Consider the following 23,920-nt stretch of genomic DNA (forward strand, 5'->3'; position numbering starts at 1 on the left):
ACGCTCTATTACAGAACAGCAATATAGCTAGCTATATAGGTGGATATAATGGTGTATACTGCAGTCAGGGCACGCAGACAACACCCACAAACTCCTGCAGATTGCTAAAAGCTCAATTACAGAAGAGCAAGAAAGCTAAATCGGCTGATAATGAGCGGTGTATACTGTGCTGAAGGTACACAGAGAACACCCACTAACTCCTACAGACGCCAACACACTACACAAGGCCACCGCACTGGCGGCCTTATATAGTGTGGGGCGTGTACTACACAGCCTGAGCCATGATTGGCCACAGGCATCCAGCCTGTGGCCAATCATGGCTCTCCTCGCTGCCGGCGCTGTGATTGGCCAAGCATGCAGGGTCACATTGCATGCTTCACCAATCATGAGCCAGCAATGCACTGCGATAGCGCAGTGCATTGTGGGCCGTGAGCACCACACGAATTTGGCGCGAACGACCCATAACGTTTGGTATTCGCCCAACGTACGAACAGCCGATGTTCGAGTCGAACGTACAGTACAGACCAAAAGTTTGGACACACCTTCTCATTCAAAGAGTTTTCTTTATTTTCATGACTATGAAAATTGTAGATTCACACTGAAGGCATCAAAACTATGAATTAACACATGTCCAATTATATACTGAACAAAAAAGTGTGAAACAACTGAAAATTTGTCTTATATTCTAAGTTCTTCAAAGTAGCCACCCTTTGCTTTGATTACTGCTCCGCACACTCTTGGCATTCTGTTGATGAGCTTGAAGAGGTAGTCACCCGAAATGGTTTTCACTTCACAGGTATGCCCTGTCAGGTTTAATAAGTGGGATTTCAAGCCTTATAAATGGGGTTGGGACCATCAGTTGTGTTGTGCAGGAGGTGGATACAGTACACAGCTGATAGTCCTACTGAATAGACTGTTAGACTTTGTATTATGGCAAGAAAAAAGCAGCTAAGTAAAGAAAAACGAGTGGCCATCATTACTTTAAGAAATGAAGGTCAGTCAGTCCGAACAATTGGGAAAACTTTGAAAGTGTCCCCAAGTGCAGTGGCAAAAACCATCAAGCACTACAAAGAAACTGGCTCACATGACGACCGCCCCAGGAAAGGAAGACCAAGAGTCACCTCTGCTGTGGACGATAAGTTCATCCGAGTCACCAGCCTCAGAAATCGCAGGTTAACAGCAGCTCAGATTAGAGAACAGGTCAATGCCACACAGAGTTCTAGCAGCAGACACATCTCTAGAACAACTGTTAAGGAGACTGTGTGAATCAGGCCTTCATAGTAAAATAGCTGCTAGGAAACCACTGCTGAGGACAGGCAACAAGCAGAAGAGACTTGTTTGGGCTAAAGAACACAAGGAATGGACATTAGACCAGTGGAAATCTGTGCTTTGGTCTGATGAGTACAAGTTTGAGATCTTTGGTTCCAACCACCGTGTCTTTGTGCGACGCAGAAGAGGTGAACGGATGGACTCTACATGCCTGGTTCCCACCGTGAAGCATGGAGGAGGTGTGATGGTGTTAGGGTGCTTTGCTGGTGACACTGTTGGGGATTTATTCAAAATTGAAGGCATACTGAACCAGCATGGCTACCACAGCATCTTGCAGCGGCATGCTATTCCATCCGGTTTGCGTTTAGTTGGACCATCATTTATTTTCCAAATAGGACAATGAGCCCAAACACACCTCCAGGCTGTGTAAGGGCTATTTGACCAAGAAGGAGAGTGATGGGGTGCTGCGCCAGAGGACCTGGCCTCCACAGTCACCGGACCTGAACCCAATCGAGATGGTTTGGGGTGTGCTGGACAGCAGAGTGAAGGCAAAAGGGCCAACGAGTGCTAAGCATCTCTGGGAACTCCTTCAAGACTGTTGGAAAGCCATTTCAGGTCACTACCTCTTGAAGCTCATCAACAGAATGCCAAGAGTGTGCAGAGCAGTAATCAAAGCAAAAGGTGACTACTTTGAAGAACCTAGAATATAAGACATATTTTCAGTTGTTTCACACTTTTTTGTTCAGTATATAATTGGACGTGTGTTAATTCATAGTTTTGATGCCTTCAGTGTGAATCTACTATTTTCATAGTCATGAAAATAAAGAAAACTCTTTGAATGAGAAGGCGTGTCCAAACTTTTGGTCTGTACTGTATGTTCGACTCGAACATCAAGCTCATCCTTAGTTTTCTCCTTGGCAGATTCAGTAGCTCAACCTGCAGTGGCAGCAATTGGAGTCTGTCAATATTTGAGAGACCATGTTAAACAGGTGCTTAAAGCTTTACCTGAACAGCAAGCCTGGGGGTTAGCCAACCTACCAGCAGCTTTGTGTTTTGCTGTTGATGCTATCAGAGATTCTATCCTTCAGACCTCTCGCCTTACGCTTGGGTTGGGACACATGCATTGAATCTTATGGCTGAAAAATTGGTCAGCCGAATCACCATGTAAGAAACTCCTGGCAGGATTTCCCTTTCATGGTGCAAAACTGTTTAGAGAGGATTTGGACAATTATATCCAAAGGATATCTAGTGGGAAAAGCACCCTTTTACCAGTCAAGAAAAGGAGTAAACATCCCTCCTTTATACGGGCGCATTCTCCAGTGGCATGGTCATCAGCCTCCAGGCAGTCACGACTGCCTGCTCCGTCAGGCTCAAAGGTTAAAACTCAGAGTCAACCCCAGGGACAAAAGAAGTCCTGGGGGAGAAGGTCTTCAAGACAAAACGCTAAGACCTCCTTATGAAGGGGCGAAGACTACTAAAGTTCTCAGGGCTGGCAGGAGGAATTTCAGGTCAAATGGGTGGTCCCCACAATATCTCTAGGTTACAAACTAGAATTCCCTTCTCATTTCCTCAGATCAAATGTACCCAGAGAAAAAGAAGTCTCTCCTTCTAGTGTTGGAGCGACTATTCTCGCAAAAAGTTATCATGGTAGTTCCCACGCAAGAGCAGGGAATGGGGTTTTATTCAAACCTTTTCACGGTACCAAAGCCAAACGGAGATGTCAGACCCATTCTAGATCACAAAGATCTAAACCGATTTCTTTCAGATATGGTCCTTTCGCATTGGAATCGATTCGATCGGTAGTCTCCATCCTGCAGGGAGGAGAACTTCTGTCCTCAATAGACATCAAGGATGCGTACTTGTATGTACCTATTTTCCCTGCTCATCAAAGATTCCTGCATTTCGAAGTAGAAAAACGCCACTTTCAGTTTGTAGCTCTGCCTTTCGGGCTAGCTACTGCACCTCGGGTGTTTACAAAGATCTTGGCCCCTCCTCTGGCCAGATTAAGGGCCCAAGGTATAACTATAATAGCATACCTAGACGACTTGCTCTTGATAGACCGGTCGGTAGCCCGCCTGGACCAAAATTTTGTCACCACAATCAACTATCTGGAATGCCTAGGTTGGGTCCTCCACTTAGAGAAGTCTTCTTTAAAACCAGTAAGAAGACTAGAGTATTTGGGTCTGGTCAAAGATACAGCCCAGCAGAGGGTATTCCTACCCCAAGCAAAGATCAGTGCTATAAAAGAACTGATTCAGGTAGTCAGGGCAAAGAAGGGTCCTTCTATTCGTCTTTGTATGAGGTTGTTGGGGAAGATGGTGGCTTCATTCGAAGCAGTTCCCTAAGCTCATCTTGGCAGACATTTGCCATGCATATCGGCAGTCTTCATTCCAGGGGTAGAGAACTGGCAGGCGGACTACTTGAGCCGCCAGCAGTTAGTCCCAGGGGAATGGTCTCTTCACCCCAACGTCTTCTTGGCCATATGCCAGAGATGGGGGGTTCCGGATGTAGATCTCTTTGCATCCAAGTTCAACAACAAGATCAACAAATTTGTGTCAAGAACGAGGACGCCTCTTGCATGCGGGACAGATGTGTTGGTAACTCCGTGGCATCAGTTCTCTCTGATTTATGCATTCCCTCCTATTCTGCTAATGCCACAACTTCTTTGCAGGATCAGGCAGGAAAAGAAGTCGGTGCTTCTGGTGGCCCAGCATGGCCCAGAAGAGCTTGGTATGCATAAATAGTGAAGATGGCAGTAGGCTCTCCTTGGACCCTACCGCCCCGTCCAGACCTGCTATCCCAGGGACCAGTATTCCATTCCAGTGTTTCTCAACTCCAGTCCTCAAGACGCCCCAACAGGTCATGTTTTCAGGATTTACCTCAGATGAAACAGCTGTGGTAATTACTAAGGCAGTGCAACTAATCAATTCCCCAATGCAAAATAATGGAAATCCTGAAAACATGACCTGTTGGGGCACCTTGTTTGGCTATTGAAACCCACATTCTGATGAATCATGGGCTTTCGGGCCCTGTGATATCTACCTTGATTAATGCAAGAAATCCAGCTTCCAGAATGGTTTATCACAGTCTGGAAAGCATATGTCTCCTGGTGTGAATCCAGGGGTTGACACCCCAGAAAATATGTCATAAGCAGAATCCTCGAATTTCTGCAAAATGAGTTAGAGATGAAACTGGCCTTGAGTACCATCAAGGGCCAAGTCTCGGCCTTATCGGTTCTGTTTCAACGTCCACCTGCTTCACATTCTTTGGTCCGAAGCTTTATACAAGGGTCAACGCTCCTTAATCCTCCAGTTAGGGCGCCTCTGAACCCCTGGGATCTGAATTTGGTTCTGTCAGCTTTACAGAAGCAGCCTTTTGAATTGATAGATCAAATTCCCTTAGTTCTGTTGACAAGGAAATTAATTTTTCTGGTGGCCATTTCTTCTGCCAGATGAGTATCAGAATTAGCGGCCCTCTCTTGTAAAGAGCCGTATCTGATAATGCACAAGGATAGAGTGGTGTTATGCCCTCATCCTAGTTTTCTACCGAAGGGGATCTCAGGTTTTCATGTAAACCAAGATATTGTTCTGCCTTCCTTTTTTCCAAATCCTTGTTCTATGGAAGAGAAGTCAGGCATGAGGATATCTCCTTTGGTCATAGTGTGCTGCAGGCAGCGGTACAGGGTCCTCGGGTCTGATTACACCCTATGTTGTGTGGTTTCCCTCCCCTCAGCATTGCTCTAGGACATCCCATCAGTAATTTACTGAGTCTCTGTCCCGTGATGTACGAGAAAGAAAATAGGATTTTTATAACACCTTACCTGTAAAATCCTTTTCTTTTGAGATACATAACGGGAAACAGAGGTTCCTCCCCTCGTCTAATACACTTATATTACTTTTCTACAAAACTGAGGTACCTCTGGTAGGGGGAGGGGTTATATGGGGGATTTAACTTCCTGTCTAGAGTGTACCAGTGTCCAATCACCTAGTGATACCCTATAACCCATCAGTAATTACTGAGTCTCTGTGTCTCGTGATGTACAGTGCCTTGCGAAAGTATTCGGCCCCCCTTGAACTTTTCAACCTTTTGCCACATTTCAGGCTTCAAACATAAAGATATCAAATTTTTATTTTTTGTGAAGAATCACCAACAAGTGGGACACAATTGTGAAGTGGAACGAAATCTATTGGATTTTTGAAACTTTTTTAACTAATAAAAAAATGAAAAATGGGGCGTGCAAAATTATTCGGCCCCCTTGCGTTAATACTTTGTAGAGCCACCTTTTGCTGCAATTACAGCTGCAAGTCGCTTGGGGTATGTCTATCAGTTTTGCACATCGAGAGACTGAAATTCTTGCCCATTCTTCCTTGCAAAACAGCTCAAGCTCAGTGAGGTTGGATGGAGAGCATTTGTGAACAGCAGTTTTCAGCTCTTTCCACAGATTCTCGATTGGATTCAGGTCTAGACTTTGACTTGGCCATTCTAACACCTGGATACGTTTATTTGTGAACCATTCCTTTGTAGATTTTGCTGTATGTTTGGGATCATTGTCTTGTTGGAAGATAAATCTCCGTCCCAGTTTCAGGTCTTTTGCAGACTCCAACAGGTTTTCATCCAGAATGGTCCTGTATTTGGCTGCATCCATCTTCCCCTCAATTTTAACCATCTTCCCTGTCCCTGCTGAAGAAAAGCAGGCCCAAACCATGATGCTGCCACCACCATGTTTGACAGTGGGGATGGTGTGTTGAGGGTGATGAGCTGTGTTGCTTTTACGCCAAACATATCGTTTTGCATTGTGGGCAAAAATTTCGATTTTGGTTTCATCTGACCAGAGCACCTTCTTCCACATGTTTGGTGTGTCTCCCAGGTGGCTTGTGGCAAACTTTAGACGAGACTTTTTATGGATATCTTTGAGAAATGGCTTTCTTCTTGCCACTCTTCCATAAAGGCCAGATTTGTGCAGTGTACAACTGATTGTTGTCCTATGGACAGACACTCCCACCTCCAGCTGTAGTTCTCTGCAGTTCATCCAGAGTGATCATGGGCCTCTTGGCTGCATCTCTGATCAGTCTTCTCCTTGTCTGAGCTGAAAGTTTAGAGGGACGGCCAGGTCTTGGTAGATTTGCAGTCGTCTGATACTCCTTCCATTTCAAAATGATCGCTTGCACAGTGCTCCTTGGGATGTTTAAAGCTTGGGAAATCTTTTTGTATCCAAATCCGGCTTTAAACTTCTCCACAACAGTATTACGGACCTGCCTGGTGTGTTCCTTGGTCTTCATGATGCTCTCAACAGAACCCTGAGACTATCGCAGAGCAGGTGCATTTATAAAAAGACTTGATTACACACAGGTGGATTCTATTTATCACCATCAGTCATTTAGGACAACATTGGATCATTCAGATATCCTCACTGAACTTCTGGAGTGAGTTTGCTGCACTGAAAGTAAAGGGGCTGAATAATTTTGCATGAACCACTTTTCAGTTTTTTATTTGCTAAAAAAGTTTAAAATATACAATAGATTTCGTTCCACTTCACAATTGTGTCCCACTTGTTGGTGATTCTTCACAAAAAAATAAAATTTGATATCTTTATGTTTGAAGCCTGAAATGTGGCAAAAGGTTGAAAAGTTCAAGGGAGCCGAATACTTTCGCAAGTCACTGTACCTCAAAAGAAAAGGATTTTACAGGTAAGCTGTTATAAAAATCCTACTTTTTTCCGTACTTGAAACCAAAGTGCTGTGTCAGACCCTCTGTCAGGTGGTGAAATGTGTAGTATATGACCCAAGGAAAAACACATTTAGCAGTTGGTTTTTTATGATCTTTTCGTGGTCTTTTGTGGTTCATTTTCTGTTACACTATTTAAAGAGATCAAGTTGGATATTATTTTTATGTTCGTTAAATAACACTAGGGCTATTTTATGCTTCAATCACCACACAGATTTAATCATTTTTAATAATTTAATCACACCCAAATAAATAGGTTCTTTTCACCAGAGGTAATTTTTTATAAGTGGGTTTTCTAACTATAAATATACATTTTGTTTGGCGTTTTTCTAAATATATATATATATATATTCTGTCCGGCATTCTTAAACCTAGCACAGAGGGTCTAACACACAAATAATCATATTTTTTTTTTCTATACATGGTACACCCTTGAAAATAAAAAAATAAATAAAAAGCACTTTCATATAGAAAAAATAAGTGCGTTTATTCATATTTTCATTTAGTTATTTTTCCTTGGGTCATATACGACACATTTCACCAACACCTGACAGAGGGTCTGACACAGCACTTTGGTTTCAAGTACGGAAAAAAACTTTTTTTTCTTTTAATTTTAAATTTACTTTTTTCAATTCAATTTAAGGACACAGTGTCCTGATGGTAGAATTTTCTCTTTAGTAAATTAGAGGGCAGCGCCATTTCTACTTTCCTTTCTTTTTCAGCCCTTAGAGTGTGGGTAGTGGAGCTGGTGGATGCATGTTTGTGTCTGAAGTGGCTTTCGACCAGGTCAAGATAACAGCAAAGACAATGGCTCATTCTGTCACAGCCCGCAGAGCCTTAGGTTGAAGCATTAGTCAGTCAGTAGGCTCCTAAGCACAGTCTGTGACCGGTTCCAGTCAACAGAAGCTGCTCTTCGGGGAGACTTTAGAATCAGAAATTCAGCGGGTTTCCGGCAGCAGATCTGGCCTAATCCCACAGAAGAGAGAAAACAGCAGCCCTTTTGGTTTAACAGGGGATCCAAAGAAGGATTCAGAGAGGCCAGTGCTTACAGACCTGGTAGGCCATTTTTCTCAGTTAGTGGAAGGGAGCCGGTTCAACCTTCCAGAAGCCTTCCAAGCCCAGAGTTAACGAAGCTCCTAAGGCTTCAAATAAGTCCTTCTGAAGGTGTCTCTGCTCAACCCTCTCTCTCTCTCTCAAGTAGGAGCAAGACTAGCCCAATTTGGGTGGGTTTGGGTGGACAAAATACAGGATCCCTGTATTGTAGTCATCATTCAATCATGTTATCGTCTTGAGTTCAGAATAAGGCCCCCTTAGACCTTGTTCATAGAAACTTGGGCCATGCTTCTGGTTTCAAGGCACGAATTGGGTAAAAGAGTATGTTCCCCTCTGTTTTTGGCCCCAGAGGCTTCAGGTGTTTTAGATTAGTTTTTGACCTTAAAGTCTGGAATTCTTACATGAAGGTTTCACCATTCAAAATGGAGTCATTGGACACAATCATTTCAGTTGTGGAGTCATGAGACTGGATGGTTTCCATTGATCTGGCGGATGCGTATCTTCATTTTTCCATAGATGCATCTCGCCATCACTTTCTCAGGATTTCCGTAGAAGGCTCTCATTTTCTATTTCAATGTCTCCCATTCGGTCTCTGCACAGCTCCGAGAACGTGTTCAAAGCTACTATCTGCTATCGTCGTGGCTCTCAGGGTCAAGAGTGCAAATATTTCATTATCTAGACAACATGCTACTTCTGGGTCCATCAAAAGAGCCCCTTCTAGTTTATGTGAATCTCACCTGCAAAACACTAGTTCGTTTTGGTTGGTTGATCAACTTTAGGAAGAGCCAGATGCATCCGACCCAAATGTTGGAGTATTTAGGAGTACAATTCAACACAAATCAGGGTTGTGTTTCTCTTCCCCAGAGGAAGGTCCAGGAGATCCAGTCTCAGACAAAAGCAATGATGGCCAGGCCTTCTATGATGGTGAAAGAATGCATGCAGTATTTGGGGGTTCTACCAGCCACAATTCCAGCAGTCCCGTCGGTCAGGTGGCGCAGAAGGAGGTTTCAATGCAACTTTCTTCTTCAGTGGGATTGTCACTCCTTGTTCCAGAAAATCTATCTGCCAATTCTGATAATCTGGTCCTTGGTTTGGTGGTCAGTAGCTAGTAGCCAGTATCTTTCCTGTGGAGTTCCATTGAAAGCCTCAGAACCAATAGTGGTGACGACCAATGCCAGTCTGGCAGGCTGGGGGGCACACTGCCTGCGATAGCAGGTTCAAGGCCAATGAAACCTTTGTGGGGTAAAGAGTTTAAATTTCCTGAGATTGGATGCTGTCAGGCGTGCTCTCTTAGCGTTCCAACCTATGTTGCAAGGTCAAGCTGTCAAGATCCTTTTGGACAACAAAGCTACAATGGCTTATGTGTCTCATCGAGGGGGCACAAGAAGTCGCCCTCTCCTTTAGGTGGCATGTCAAATCTTCCTATGGGCAGAAGAATCTCAGCTCTCTTACAGCATCTTATCTCCCAGGGCCCGGGAATGTTTTAGCAGATTGCTTGAGTCGAAGCTTTGGGGATCACAGCGAATGGGACCTCAACCCCAAGTACCTAGGCAAGATTTTAAGGGTCTGGGGGATGCCTTTGATAGATCTTATGGCATCTGAGAATTGCCAACTTTCTTGCTTCTTCTCCCAAACCTGGCATCCACAGGCATTGGGTAAAGGTGCTCTGTCCAGGCCTTGGAACTTTCCCTTGGTGTATGTGTTCCCGCCGCTTCCATTGGCTCTCGATCCTGGTGAAGATTCAGCGAGAAAGGGTCACAGCAATAGTAGTCCAACCTTACTGGCTCAGGAAGCCGTGGTTCCCTCTGGCTTGGAGGATAAAGTCAGGCCCAATCCCACTGCCTCCTTGTCAGAATCTCCTTCTGCAGAGTTGGGTCTGACACCCGAACCCCAGGAGGTTGAAGTTAATGATTTGGAAGTGAGAGGGGGGCTTTTTACCTGGCTTTGATCTCTCAGGCCATGTAGTGGAGTCATTATTACAGGCTCGTAATAGGTCCATGAATGTAACCTATCACCGGATCTGGAATACTACAGAAAGGGGTTGGGACCTTGGATCTCCTTCAGTATCAAACATTTTGGAGTGTCTGCAGAGTGGTCTCGATAAAGGGTTAGCTTATAATTCCCACCTTGTCTACTATGCCGTGTACAAGATTGGCTCTACATCCGTTGGTGATCTGATTTTTTTGGGGGAAGCCATAGAAATCGGAGCTCCAAAATGATACTTAACGCTAGTCTTGAGAACCTTGCCGGTTCCTCCATTTGATCAAGCAAAATGTTTTTTTTTTTTTGCTAGCCGTTGCCTCGGCCAGAAGAGTCTCCGAGTTGTGCGCCTTCTCATCTAAAGAACCATATTGTTTGGTGCCCCCATACAAGATATTCTTTAAGCCAGTACCAAGCTTTCTCTCTAAGGTGGCCACATAATTTTGTATGAACTGGGAGATCATTCTCCCAGCCTTTCCGGTAAATACAGCTGGTGAGTGGAGTAGGGTAGACCTGGTCTCTGCGGTATCAACCTACCTGAATGGACTAAAAGCTTTTGAAAACAAGAACAGCTGTAGTTTTGCCCAATGAGGCATTAAAAGGGTATGCCAGTAACATCTAGAGTTGTGTCTTCCTGGATTGTCAAGACCAGGCTTATTGCATACAGAATGCTGGGCCTTCCTCCTCCTTCAGAGATCAAAGCACATTTGATGAGGGGTATGGCAGCATACGCAAAGGTTGCCCCTGAGGTAGTTTGCAGAGCAACAAGCTGGAGCACGCTCAATACTTTTTATTAGGCATTACAGGCTTAATGTGGCTTGTCCACCTGAGGAAACATTTGGCTCTACGGTTATTACGGCGGCTGTCGCCCAAATAATATAAATAATTTGAGTAGCATTGCATTAAGGGTTTGGTTTATTTTTAAATTTTTGTCTTCTCTCTCTTCTTAATATTGCTTGGTACATCCTATAGTAGGCTGACATGGGGAGGTCTAGGAATAAGGAAAATTGTTAACCATACTTACCGTAATTTTCCTTTCCTTGATCCTCCCCATGTCAGCTGGGGATTCCCACCCGGTTTATCTGTCACGAGGTGGGTATTTTTGAACACTGGTGTGGGCAGACAGCCACCCTTTATGGGCTAAGAAAGAGGTGGTCCTGGAGGAGTCAGAGAGGGTGGAGCTGACCCCATAGTAGGCCGAGATGGGGAGGATCCAGGAAAGGAAAATTATGGTAAGTATGGATAACAATTTTCCTTAATATCCACTGTATCCATCCAGTTTAGCTAGATCTGACTGCAGTCCGTTCCTGGTGTACTGTTTCTAATATACTTCAGGCAGACAGGTGATTCAGTTAGCTGCAGTGTAGTTATATATACACAGATAGTCTCATATATATATATATATATATATATATATTTATATTTATTATACACACTGCATATAGTTTAGTTATATCTCACTGCAGGCCGTTCCTGGTGTACTGTTTCTAATATACTGCAGGCAGGTGATTCAGTTAGCTGCAGTATATTTTATATATACATACATACACACACACATACACACTACACACAGAGTCTTGTGTGTGTGTGTATATATATATATATATATATATATATATATATATATCCACTGCATACAGTTTAGCTGTCTCTCACTGCATGGTGTACTGTTTCTAATATACTTAGAATATACTAATATACTCTAATATTCAGTATACAGTACTGTACACCCATAGTGCAGTGGCTAGTACTTTTTTGGTGGTGTACACAATACAGTACATCCATAGTTGTTATTACACTTCTGTTGGTGTACACAGTACTGTGCAGTTACTACTACTTTCCTGGTGGTGTACACAATACATACAGTGTACCCATAGTTGTTATTACACTTCTGTTGGTGTACACAGTACAATGAACCCCTAATGCAGCTACTGCTTTCCTGGTGGTGTACACAATACATACAGCGCACCCATAATTATTCAACTTCTGTTGGTGTACACTGTACCATACACCCTTAGTGCAGTTGCTACTGCTTTCCTGGTGATGTACACAATACATACAGTGCACCCATAGTTATTACACTTCTGTTGGTGTACACAGTACCGTGCACCACTAGTACAGTTGCTACTACTTTCCTGGTGACATACACAATACAGTGTAGTGTAGTTTTGCTAAACAAAATTTACAGCATGTCTGGAAGGCCACCAAGGAGAAGCAGAGGCTCACAGGCCATTAAAAGAGGGCAAGCAGGCACTGTGTCTACAGTCAACACTGCTGGTCGTGGACACAGTGCATCCTCAGCACGTGGTTGTGGGGCACGCTTGTCTTTTTTTCTGCAGCTGACCGTGTTATTGAGCCATAACATGCAGAAGAGTTGGTGGAATGGATAACAAAGCCCTCCTCATCATCTGTCACCCAGGCTCAGAGTAGTTTGCCTCCCAATGCAGCTGCCAAAGCGGCCTATTCCATCTGCTCCATGTCAACAGTCACTGCTTCCCTAGCCCCACCATCATACATGGAGGTGTCCCCCGAACTATTCAACCACAGTGCCAGGTACATGCTGCAGGAGGATGCACAGTGATTTGAAGGATCCGATGATGGTACCCAGGTTGAGGAAGGGAGTAAAGTGAGCTTAGAAAGAGGTGGTGCCCAAGAAGGTCAAGAAACTGGCAATCATATTCCCTGAGCTGCAGCATACTGCCAAGTTTGCTCCAGCGACGAGGAAGGAGGGGATGATGAGGTCACTGACTCTACTTGGGTGCCTAATAGAAGAGAGGAGGAGGAGGCACATCTCCAACAAGGCAGGATGCCCTCCAGGGGGCAGCTTAAGGGCAGCCACCCTACTGCATCACACCGCAGAGCTAAGCAGGTGCAGGACGCTGCTAACTCCCCCACGTATTGTGAAAACTTCTTTGGTGTGGGCTTTTTTGACTCGTTTGCAGCCGATCACACCATTGCTGTTTGCAACATATTTCTGAAGCGTATCAAGTGTGGTCAATACAGCAGCTGCTTGGGCACCACATGCTTGACCAGACATATGACGACCTCCCATGCAGTCCGTTGGCAACAGCACTTAAAAGACCCACATTAAAGAACAAGGAGGAGTTCTCCTTGGTCCTCATCAGCTGGGATCTCCAACCCCAATATACCTTCAGTCCCCTGAGAAACCTGCGCCGAGAGGAATGAAGGTATAGAAATAGGCGTCCCAAGTACTTGCGGCCAATCTGCTAGCAGTACACCAACATCAGATTTTAGCAGGCAAATTTCCCTATCCCAGTTGCTAAACTGTCGAAAGAAATTCGGTCCCAGCCATCCACATGCTCAGCACCTGAATGCTAGCTTGGCCAAATTGCTAGCACTGCAACTGCTGCCTTTTCAGCTGGTATACTCTGCCCCCTTTCGTAAATTTGTGGAATGTACGGTACCTCAGTGGCAGGTTCCCAAACTCCATTTCTTTTCACGGAAGGCCATTCCGGCTCTCTACCAGCATGTGAAAGGCAATGTCTTGGCCTCGTTGGACAGGGTGGTCAGCAGTAAGGTGCATATTACTGTTGACTCATGGTCCAGCAGGCATGGACAGGGACGTTACCTTTCTTTCATGGCACACTGGGTAACTCTGCTGGCAGCTGGGAAGGATGCAGGATAGGGTTCAGTATTGTTGGAGCTTGTTCCACCACCACGCCTCCAAAATGCTAATAGTGGTGATTCTGCCACAGGTCTCCCCTCCACCCCCTCCTCTTCTTCCTCTGCAGACTGAACCAGTGATGCTCCGTAGGCGTTCAAGGGGCTACGCAAGCACTCAAGCAAAAAAGATGCCATGCGGTGCTTGAGTTGGTCTGCTTAGGGGACAGGAGCCACACTGGGGCAGAGATTCTGTCAGCTCTGCGGGGGCAGGCTCACGGGTAGTTGATGCCATGCCAGCTTCAGCCAGTAATGGTTGTATGTGATAATGGCACCAACCTCCTCTCCGCCCTCCGACAGGGACACTTGACCCATGTTCCCTGTTTGGCTCACATCCTAAATTTGGTGGTGCAGTGGTTCTTGAGCAGGTACCCAGGCTTACAGGATCTCCTGAGGCAGGCTAGGAAAGTCTGAGGTCATTTCCACCGGTCATATAATGCCAGTGCTCGGCTGGCTGACATTCAAAGAGAATGCAACCTGCCCAAGAACCGCCTCATTTGTGACATGCCCACCAGGTGGAACTCAACGTTGGCAATGCTGCAGCGGCTGCACACACAGCAGAGGGCCATCAATGAGTACCTGTGAGAGTATGGCACCAGGACAGGTTCAGGGGAGCTTGTTTTTTGGCTACTGATCAAGGATGCATGCACTGTCCTGTCACCATTTGAGGAGGCCACGAGGATGGTGAGTAGTGACAGTGCATGTATCAGTGATACTGTCCCTCTTGTCTACCTGTTGGAGCACACACTTCATGGAATAATGGACAGGGCACTTGAGGCAGAACAGCAGGAGGAAGAGGAGGACTTTTTTTTACTTCTCAAGGCCCCCTTTATCCAGATACTAGTATTCCTGCAGGCCCGCCGATCACACAGGAAGAAGAAAAGGAGGAGGAGGATTGTGTCAGCATGGAGGTGAAGTATAACACTCAGCAGCAGTCTTCAAGGGATCATTTTCAGTCCCCAGAACCCCATGGAGTTGTACGTGGCTGGGAGGAGGTGGTTGAGGATCATGTGATCCTTAGTCACCCAGAGGACTCAGGATCGAATGCCTCTGAAAACCTACGCTGCATGGCCTCCCTGATCCTGCAAAAGGACCCTAGGATTCGTGGTATCAAGGAGAGGGATTACTGGCTGGCAACCCTTCTTGATCCATGTTACAAAGGTAAGGTTGCAGAACTTATCCAGCCTTCGCAGAAGGAGCAGAGAATGAAACATCTTCGGGAGGCCTTGCAGAAAGGTTTGTGCAATGCATTTCCAGAGCCTGGGAGTTTACAATTCCTGGTGCTGGACAACGTGTTGCTGAGGCTTTGTGCAGTCACAGAAAGAGTGGTGGAGAAGGTGGCCGGCTGACCAATGCCTTCAGATAATTCTTCAGTCCTCAGCACCCAGGTCTGATCAGTTCCAGCAACCATTGTCAGCGTCTGAATTACATGGTGCAGGAATATATAGGGGCAAGATCAGACTTGGAGACCTTTCCAACAGAGCATCCACTGGGTTACTGGATCTTGAGGATGGACCACTGGCCAGAGCTTGCTCAATATGCAATTGAGCTACTGGCCTGTCCTGCATCCAGCGTTCTTTCTGAATGCACATTCAGTGCTGCTGGAGGCTTTGTCACCGATCACAGAGTGCGCCTGTCCACAGACTCTCTTGATCAGCAGCTACCAAGCACCTGATGCTGATGTAAGCAATTGATTTCCTATTATGCTGAGTGACTATCCTATTCCTCCTCAATCTTAATGGATGATAGCTTCTAGGAATATTTTTGGTTCAGGGCACCACCACCACTGCCTAAGGCCCAATTTTTATGCCCCTGTTTAACAGGGGTGCGAAATTACAATTTTTGATCAAATATTTAACAGCAGGGCTCGTTCTTGCACTCAACAAGAGTATCTGTGAGGGGTTGTAGTGTTGTGGCACCACCACCACCGCCTAAGACCCAATTTTTCTGCCCCTGTATAACAGGGGCGCGCAATTACAATTTTGTGATCAAATATTTAACAGCAGGGCTCGTTCCTGCGCTCAACAAGAGTATATGTGAGGGGTTGCAGTGTTGTGGCACATCACCACTGCCTAAGGCCCAATTTGTCTGCCCCTGTTTAACAGGGAGCGCATAATTAAAATTTTTTATCTAATATTTCACAGCAGGGCCTGTTCCTGCACTCAACAAAAGTATCTGAGGCTTTACAGTGTTGTGCCACCACCACCGCTGCCTAAGGCCCAATTTTTATGCCCCTGTTTAATAGGGGCGCGTAATTACAATTTTTGATCTAATATTTTGATCACTTTACAGGCATACTATAAACCATATACCGTATTTATCGGCGTATAACACGCACGTTTTCCCCCTTAAAATCGGGGGAAAGTCGTGGGTGCGTGTTATACGCCGATCCCCACTGTCTGTGAGGCTAAAATACTGAGCGCTGCCGAAAAAGACCGAGCCGACTCTACTGTGTACTCGGCTCGGCTTGCAGTCCCACCCATACTGGGCGGGACTGCGAGCCAAGGCGAATACACAGTAGAGTTGGCTCGGTCTTTTTCGGCAGCGCTCGCTCCAGAAACAGCAGGGAGGCGGGACTACGAGCGGAGCCGAGCAGACGGCTCGGTCTTTTTCGGCGGCGCTCGCTCAGTCTGTCTCGGCGGCGGGATATTAAAACATGGACAAGGCTGCAAACGGCGCTGGGGAGCTGGAAATGACACTGGCAAGCTGCAAATGACACTTTGCAAGGCTGCAAACAGCGGTGGGCAAGCTGCAAATGACACTGATCATTCTGCAATTATGGACAAGGCTGCAGATGCACACTGATAAGGCTGCATTGACGGGCATTTAAATGTACGTTTTTTTTTCCCCTTAAACTTCCCTCCTAAAACTTTTTTCCTTAAAATGCCCTCCTAAACGTGGGGTGCGTGTTATACCCCGATAAATATATCAGCACTTTTGATTTTTCACGTTCGAGTCCCATAGACTTTAACGCGGTTCGCTTGTTCGCACAAATTTTTGGTTTGTTTGCATGTTCAGCCACGAACCGAACCGGGGGGGGGGGGGGGGGTAATGTTGGGATTATCCCCATCCACAGGCAACAAAAAGTGCATGCCTTATTACCCGTAGAGGGGGTGTGAATAGACATGTCACTGTAGCCCAATAGACATATAAATAGTTCAGTTGGAATGTTGATATCCAATAGCCCATTTAAGGTATCAATCTCCTCCGCCCAATATCTTTGAAGTTTTGGGCACCGCCACAAAAGATGTATTAGCATACCTGTTACCACATCTAGGACAGGCTGGCTCAGATCTTAGTCCAGTTGCATACAGAAATTGGGGAGTTCTATAGACTCTCTGGAGGATAACGATCTGTGTCAGTCTCTGCGATGGGGAAAGAGACACCTGGGGTGAGGGTCGTAGAATACTATCCCAGACCTCCTCCAGGATAGGACCGATATCTTTTTCCCAACCAGCCTTAGAGCGGATGGGAAAGTTCAATAAGAACCTAACAATACCCTATATGTAGTGGATGTCAGACCCTTGACCTTGCTTGTATTATCTTGTCAAGAACAAAAATAGGGGAAAAAAACATCCTAGCAGTAGGGAACTGGGCATGTAGAGCATGTCTTAGGTGCAAAAATTGATAGAACCAAGTAGATTGTAGAGAACTCTCTCCTCTGAGTTCTTCAAAGTATTTAAAAGTACCATTCTCGTATAGCTGAGCTAAAGTTGGTATTCCTGATTTTCCCCATCTCTGAAGAGCCAACATTTAAGGAAATCTATAATTTTCCCATATGAGAGTGTACCTGGTAGGATAGGAGACACCCAGCATCATTAACATACATGTGGGCATGTCAGCGAGCGAGACATCCCCTCTAGCGCCATGTAAAATATGAAGTGGTAACCGACCCTTAAATGCATATGAAAATAGTCGTTGAGCGGCAAGAAATGTCTGCTCAGACTCCCATCCAGCAAAGTGATGTAGTTGGAATGCGAAAAAGTATATCCGCGGATTAGGAACTGCCAGTCCACCTGCATTTTTGAGATGTTCTAGAGCAGTGATGGCGAACCTTGGCACCCCAGATGTTTTGCATGAACATCATGGGAAATGTAGTTCCAAAACATCTGAGGTGCCAAGGTTCGCCATCACTGTTCTAGAGTCTCCAGTTTAATACAAGGGGTAAAAAGAAAGAGGCGCCTTTGGGTGCAGACTGTATAAAACTTTCTTTAATGTAAATATTAATGATAAAACTCGAATTATAGTGATTAAAAGCAAGCAGTAGCGGTGTACTGGTCCCATACAAATGGGGGGGGGGGGGGGGGAGGCGAGGCATCAGTATAGTCATTCCCATGAGCTGTAGAGTCCTGACTATCTGGTATCTAATCCGGCCGGCAGCATGGAGGAGCGTCACTACGAGGCATGGGACGCAAACAAGGCTTCAGGCGACGGGAGATGACGTCACCGAATGTGCGACGCATTTCCTGAGCTGGCAGAGCAGTGGATGGTAGGACAGCTGCACTCCTTTGTCAAGCTGAACGTTCGGAACCATAGGCAATGAATAAATAGCGGAGGCAGGGGGAGGGGCCAATAGGAAAAGGAATACATATGTGACACAGAAAGGGAAAACAAGATGTGCTGCACCATATTATAGGGAGGAAAACAATGAAAAAATAAAATTCGATATGACATAGGCTGTAGCCTGTGGGAATACTAATTAATCTTGAGAAATTCATAAAATTTATAACAAAATGTGATAAAAATTAATTAATAAAAATTAATGAGAATTCATAAAAATTTACAAAAACATATAAATGGATGAATAAATGAATAATGAAATAAATAAATGAACGGATAAATGAATAAATAAATGAATAATAGGCAGCAGGTGTCATATGTTATAACCAGAATTGATATGCAATATAATATATGCACACCAATTGAGATATAAATAAAATAGAGCATTTAAACATACAGATTAATGCACAATTATATACACAGACTGGTATATAAAATTATGAGGGATGGATACAAGATACAAGACAGGTATATGTAAGGGTGTATGTATATATATATATATAGTATGTGTATACATGAAATATATGTATGTACATGGAACCATCATGATGAATAAAATAATCATAATAATGATAATGCCAATATTGTTTGGCAATATTGGCGGTGGATTTAATGGACATAAATCATTAGACAAACCTGTCATCTTACAGAGGGGAAGGAAAAAAGGGGAAATTCTATAATTATAAATGGATAAAAATTAAATTTTTGGTTTTTACTTTTATTGTTATTTCTAAATTGTTATTTTTAAGTTTTTAAATAGTTGTCATTATATTACCAAAATTAAGGGAATCATTGATAAAAATAAGAGGAAGAGTTGGGGGGGGGTTTTGCACTCATAAATTGTGCAAAAACCTATATATCACTTGCAATGTGCAAAAAAGTCCAATAATCCAGCATACAAAAACCCCAAAAAGAGGTGAAAAGAGACTTAATCTCCAAAGAAAAAGAAAGAAGAAAATTATAAATACCAATAAAAAATGAATAAAAAAATACAATAAAAGAATATATTAAATAAAATATATATATATTTATGTACAACCCTTTTTTTGTGCAAACAAGCAATTTTATGTGCAAAAAGACTTTTTCCTATATTTCACAAAAAAACACTAAAAGAAATCTCTCTGAAAAAAGCCTCTAAAAAAATAATTTTTTGGGTCCAGTCTTTATGTATCAGACCCACTATAGCAGTGATGTAGGTGAGAGGACAGAATTGTATAAATAGAGGTGACTTTAGTGCTTGGTCAGAGGTGATCCGGTGACTTTCGTGCTCCCCACTCAGGTCCCCACTCACCGGATCCCCGCACCCCAAAAGGGGTCTAGTGTCTTCACTCCTCCTTTGGCAAGTTATCTCTATCTCCTTCGACCTCCTCCTTCCACGGTTCCACTAATTGTACTCTCAGGCAATCTCCTTAATACTTGTGGCTTCCAGTTTTATATGATGGATCCTCAGAAAAAATAAAGAGCAGCTCCCATGGTGTAGTATTTATGGTCATCAAAAATTAATTTATTAAAAGCGGATAATCAAAAAATACAAAAAAAATATACAAAAAGTTCCAGAAAATAAAAAATAATCGTTTTTTAAAATACCAATTAAAAACAGCAAAAAAAAATGGAAATCAAAATATATTAAGTCAGCAGAGGCAGTCTAACTGAAAAACAGCCAGTCTGGGAGAACGCACACAGCAGCCCAACAGCAGACTATGCACTATGCACCAGCATAATGCTCCAAACTCAATAGGGTGCATAAGGGATATGTGTGTTATCCAGTAACTGACCTTTACAACGTAAAGCCTCTCATGCACGGGTACTGGATCTGTATACAGGCGTATGCGTTCCACAGTAGCCGTAACCCGGAAGTAACGTAGCGCGCGTGGCCCCGTTATGACCTCCGCTGAAGAGGTATTGGCCTTAGAAAGTTCGAGCTCTCTACGCACTTTTTAATAACACTTATATTCTGGATTAACAGACCCCAAAGATAGGCTTTGAGAGCATCCCATATAACTCATATGGAAGCAGAGCCCAATTTAACTCCCTGGCGGTATTACCGAATTTGGCACGGGGTGAGATTACATAGTTAGGTTGAAAAAAAAAAGACACAAGTCCATCTAGTTCAACCACAAAAAAAATAAAATAATAATAATAATAATATCATACAATCCCATATTCCCAATTCTATACCCACAGTTGATCCAGAGGAAGGCAAAAAAAACCTCAGCAGAGCATGATCCAATTTGCTAAAGCAGGGGAAAAAAATTCCTTCCTGATCCCCCAAGAGGCAATCGGATTTTCCCCGGATCAACTTTACCTATAAATGTTAGTACCCAGTTATATTATTATGTACACTTAGGAAATAATCTAGGCCTTTCTTAAAGCAATCTACTGAGCTGGCCAGAACCACCTCTGCAGGGAGTCTATTCCACATTTTCACAGCTCTTACTGTGAAGAAACCTTTCCGTATTTGGAAATGAAATCTCTTTTCCTCTAGACGTAAAGAGTGCCCCCTTGTCCTCTTAGTTGACTGTAAAGTAAATAACTCAACACCAAGTTCACTATATGGACCCCTTATATATTTGTACATGTTGATCATATCCCCCCTTAATCTCCTCTTATCAAGAGTTATTAAATTCAGTTCCTCTAATCTTTCCTCATAGCTGAGCTCCTCCATGCCTCTTATCAGTTTGGTTGCCCTTCTCTGCACATTCTCCAGTTCCCCCGATATCCTTTTTGAGAACTGGTGCCCAAAACTGAACTGCATATTCCAGATGAGGTCTTACTAATGATTTGAACAGGGGCAAAATTATATCTCTCTCTCTGGAGTCCATACCTCTCTTAATACAAGAAAGGACTTTGCTCGTTTTGGAGGCCGCTTTTTAGCACCTTTGTGCCCACGCACCGCCTCCATCTTGGCAATGAATGAATTGAGGACCACCGACAAGATGTCCATGGGCACTGCGCAGTCCATAGGCAACCCAGTTGCAATTGCCTGGATTTCGGGGGAAGAAACACCAGTTTCTGAAGCCACCTGAAGGGGACTTAGGACAGCGACAGTCCCACCCTCCTTACTGCTGCTGGCTGAGGGGCTCTTTCCCGCAGGACCCACCACCCTGAGGAGTTCTGCGCTATACAGCAGGTAGTGCCTGTAGTCTGTTGGCTCCCAGGTGCAGAGGAAACAGCCCTGTGTTGGTGGAAGCAGCTGCTAATGGCGCTCAAACCGCTCTGTAGTGCGCTCAGGCTCAAAGAAAATGGCCGCCCAGCATCCAGTATAAGGACATAAAACACAGGGAAAATGGCCACCAGAGCACATGCTCCCGCTACAGAACACTGAAAAACGTGTTCAGGCTCCTAGAAAATGGCCGCTGACGTCCTGTATAGGACAAATCACAGGGAAAATGGCTGCCAAAGCCCAGGAGAGCATGCTTTCCCTTGCCCACACCTAAAATGGCCACCGAATGCAGAACCATGAGGGATAAAGAGGAATAATAGCGGTGGACACATCGCTGCACAGGACACAGGCCCAGCCTCACAGACACCTTCCAGGGGCATGGAAAACAGGACACACCCAGCCAGCGACACCCCCCCCCCCCCCCAGGTGAGAGCCCCTGCACAGACACACATACACCGCTCAGCAGCATCCCCCCGGGGGGGAAGGCACAGGGAGAGAAGGGAGGTGGGGGACCCTGAATCGACCTCCCAGGGAATGCCCAGCTGCTCAGCCCCACCGTGGCAGGGAGAACTGTACTTACCAGTCCTGAAGAGCTGGGAGACATTCCAGCACAGACAAACTCACTGATCAGTACAGGGTGGCTGCTGGCCCGGAACACTGACGCAGACATCAGTAGCCCTGTCATATGTGTGCCCCAGAGAATAAAAGCTCACTGACCACCTCTGGAGCTGAGGTTTCGTTGTGGCCGGCCTAGCGCAGAGCTGCGACCTGCACACGCTCGATGGCCGGACTGGGGAGACTACAAGGATAAGGGTATCCAGCCTGTCACCCAGCCGGCTGTTGATAGTAGATCACAGGATCTATCAACTTGCGCAAAAAGCCAAGCTTCTGCAGAAAAAAATAAAAAAAATAAAACACGAACCGATGGGCCCGTCAGGGTCCCTAGGTCCTTCTCCTTCACTAGGCAAAATAAAACTGATGACTGCATGGCAGGCTGGAGGGTTGTTACCTAAGGGACCGCCCCCTGGGCGCAACTGGAAAGTTCTGTGTGTTACATAACAAGCAATGCCTAGTATTCTCCTAAAGGTGGGCGTAACAACCCAATGGGAGAGGAGTTGTATCGGTCGGTGAATATAAGAAAATATTTCACAAAAAAAAAATTTATGTTCACAAACACCAATCCAGCTGTAACATTATGACCACCCACCATAAGTGATCAAGGCATGGACAACACTAGACCTGTGAAGGTATCCTTTACGTCCTGCAAGTGGTGAGGTGGGGCCTCCATTGATCGGACTTGTTTTTCCAGCACATTTCATAGATGCTCAATTGGATGGAGATCTGGAGAATTTGGAGGCCAATTTAACACCTCAAACTCGCTATTAAAGCGGAGCTTCACCCAAAAGGGGGGGGGGGGGGGGGCGATTACCTAGTTCTTCTCTCCACCTCCCTTCCTGCAGTCCTCTGGGACACATAACAGAAGACTGCCGGACCATTCAGGAGGCGCAACACGACTTGCACATGTGCAGTGGGCACCCGACTGTGAAGCCACAAGCTGTCACAGCCAGGTGCCCACAGTTGAGATGCCAGGGAGAGAAGAAGGGATGGCTCGGGTGAGCACATCGCTGGATCGTGGGACATGTGGGTGTGTTTATTAACAGTCAACATCTACAGTTTTTGTAGCCGCTGACTTCTAATAAACACAAAAATGACTGGAGCTCCTCCAAGTTCCTCAAACCATTCTTGAATGCATCGGGCCAGGACACCTTTTTGCATTGCTCCATGGTCCAATTTTGATGTTCAAATTCCCATTGTAGGCACTTTTAGCAGTGAACACAAGTCAGCATTGGCATCCTGACCAATCTGCTGCTATGCAGGTCAATATGCAACAAAACCGCAATGCTTCTGACGCCTTTCTATTAGAACCAACATTAACTTAAGCAATATTAGTTACAGGAGCTCCTCTATTGGATCAGACTACACAGTCCAGCCTTCACTTCCCATGTACACTAATGAGCCCCACCCATGTCCCTGCTGCCAGTTTTCCTTCCTTGGACCACTTTTGGTAGGTCCTGACCACTGAAAACCAGGAATATCCCAAAACAGCTGCAGTTTTTGGAGATGCTCTGACCCAGTCATCTAGCCAGTACAATTTGGCCCTTGTCAAAGTCACTGAAATCCTAACGCTCGCCCATTTTTTTTTCTGCTTTCAACAAATCAGGGACAAGTCTACTTGCTGCCTAATATATTCTACACACTTTCAGGTGCCATTGTAACAAGATAACATTATGACCACAGGCATTGATTATGACTGCTCCGTGTATAGGTACAATATGTCTTCAGCTCAAAGGGAGAGTCTGCTCACCCTGTCTTTCGAGAAAAAAAAACATCCATTTGGCTAAATTCTTGTCAATCCCATCCAAAGATCAGAGCTGCAAAGGTCCTCTGTAATATAATGCATGCCTGACCCCCCCCCGCCTCTATTATGCA

This window comes from Lithobates pipiens, unplaced genomic scaffold (assembly GCF_037356315.1).
Source record: "Lithobates pipiens isolate NorthernLeopardFrog02 unplaced genomic scaffold, aLitPip1_a1.2 Scaffold_3, whole genome shotgun sequence".
Classification (NCBI taxonomy): Eukaryota; Metazoa; Chordata; class Amphibia; order Anura; family Ranidae; genus Lithobates; species Lithobates pipiens.